Here is a 2,163-nt window from a genome sequence, read left to right on the forward strand (position 1 = left end):
ACCACACCCAGAAATAACCGGTCATGTAACCTTGAGCAAATTACTTAACCCCGATTGCTTTAAAAAAAAAAAGGTAAGACAAAAGTACTTTTGAATCCAAAATGGCAAAAAAATTACTGGGTGAATGAAATGACTGATATGCATTATATAAATGAGTATCTGTGGAAAGTATTAAAGTAGGTCTACAGGTCTAAACTTTTTAAAATGCTGCCAAATTGAACATTTTAGATGTTGTAAGACAGATTTTTGTTGGTAGTAAACGAAAGAGGAAGTTCCTCACAAGTGAAGGAAATATTGAAAATGAAATTGTAGCTTAGGTATCTGTAGATGGGGCATCTGGCTATGAATTTAAAAATGTACACAGATTGCACATATATAATCTCTATTGGATTGCTTACCATCTTAGGCAGGGGATAGAGAGGAGGGAGAGAAGGAAGGATAGAATTTAGAAAACAAAACTTTTAAAAAATGTAAAAAAATGTTTTAACATGTAATTGGGGAAAAATAAATTATTTTCTAAAAAATGTACTCATAAAAGAAAAGGTTTTTGGGGTCCTCTCACACTCCTTCTATATTGGTGCGTCTGTGTCCTTGGAGGGGGGGGAAAGGAGGAGGCTTCTTAGATGCTGGGGCTGAGGCCAAGGTCTGCATTACCACAGGCATGAGGGAAGGCACCCCTTCAAAGTCTTCAGCTGCTATCATTTCCACTGCTGTCGCAGGACCTTAGCCTCTTCTATCATCAAAGGAAGATCTCTGCCCCTAGGACTGGGAAACTTCAGATTTCAATCATACTGAAGCTGCTGGTTGTGGGGGTGCCAGCCAGATGTCTTCCTGCAAAGGATCTGTGGTGGAGCAGGGCAGTGGGCACTGGCAGTAACTGAGAAACAGAGCAATGGATCTTGCCCAGCTAGGAACTGTACTAATAGGGAAGGATAAACAAATGACCCCCCCCCTCAGATTCTACCAAAGTTGAAGAAGGGCAAACATTTGCAGTACCCCCAAGAAGAAGAGGAGATGTGGATACTGACATTGCCCCCACAAGCCCACCATGCCATGGAGCATGGAGAATAGGGAGGAGTTTGTATATAAGTCATGGGAAGGACACTGGCAGGGTCATCCCATATGATGTGCTCCATGACTGGCTAAAGGACAATGACTACCTTCTACATGGCCATACAACACCCATGTCTTCCTTCTATGAGTGTTTTAGAAGCAGCTTCCATATCCACATGCAGACTGGCAATATTGGGGCCCATCTGCTTGGAGAAAGTGGTCTTTGGGATGTTTTTCTGGGTGCTGTGCTCTGCCTCTGCTTCTTTCACACCATCATTTGTCATTCAGAGAAAGTTTCTAGGGCATTTTCCAGACTGGACTGTTCAGGGATCACTTTACTGATCATGAGGAGCTTTGTCCCCTGGCTCTTTTACTCTTCTACTGCTCTCCACAGCCACGACTCATCTGCCTCTGCACTGTCTATGTCCTGCTCTCCTCTGCCATCTTGGTGGCCCAGTGGAACTGTTGTGCTGCACCCAAGCTGACAAACAAGAGCAGGAGGATTCCTGGGACTTGCTTTGAGTGTGCTTGTACCCACCATGCACTTCACTATTGCAGAAGGCTCTGTCAAGGCCACAACAGTGGACCAAATGGATTCGTTTTTCTTCATGCCTGTAACGTATATCACTTCAGCTGGACTATATGCTGCCCATATCCCTGAGTGCTTCTTTCTTGGCAAATTTGATATGTGATTCCAGTCACATCAGATTTTCCAAGTCTTAGTGCTGAGGGCAGCCTTTGTGCACTTTTATTGTGTCTCCAAACTTTAGAATTCTGTTATGGCCTTGAATGTGGTTGCACTTAATGACTCCCTTCTCTGAATCCACCCACTACAGGGATAGAGGAGGAACTTCTCAAGTACTTTTTAAAAGACTTTCTTTGCTGAATAAAAAGGAATACCCACACTTACACCCAATGGGCTGTCAACTCTCAATTTCCATATTAGGAACTGGAGGGGATAAGCCTGAATCAGTTATTCCTCTCCTCAGAACAGCAACCAGTTGCCTCACATGGACATTTTTTTGAAAGTCATGTTTAACCTCCCTTCCACTCTCCTTTCTCCAGTCATTTTGGAAATAACTAAAGAATTGGGTCCCTTTAAAAATTTTG

General features: G+C 43.1%; 1 pseudogene; it reads left to right on the forward strand.

The window, feature by feature from the left end:
• Nucleotides 1-823: 823 nt before the first annotated feature.
• LOC138150882 (adiponectin receptor protein 1 pseudogene) lies at nt 824-1,858 on the forward strand (annotated as a pseudogene).
• Nucleotides 1,859-2,163: the final 305 nt, after the last annotated feature.

This window comes from Petaurus breviceps, unplaced genomic scaffold (assembly GCF_028583685.1).
Source record: "Petaurus breviceps papuanus isolate PSGF00001 unplaced genomic scaffold, PetGlider_PUasm1.0 90895, whole genome shotgun sequence".
NCBI classification, from domain to species: Eukaryota; Metazoa; Chordata; class Mammalia; order Diprotodontia; family Petauridae; genus Petaurus; species Petaurus breviceps.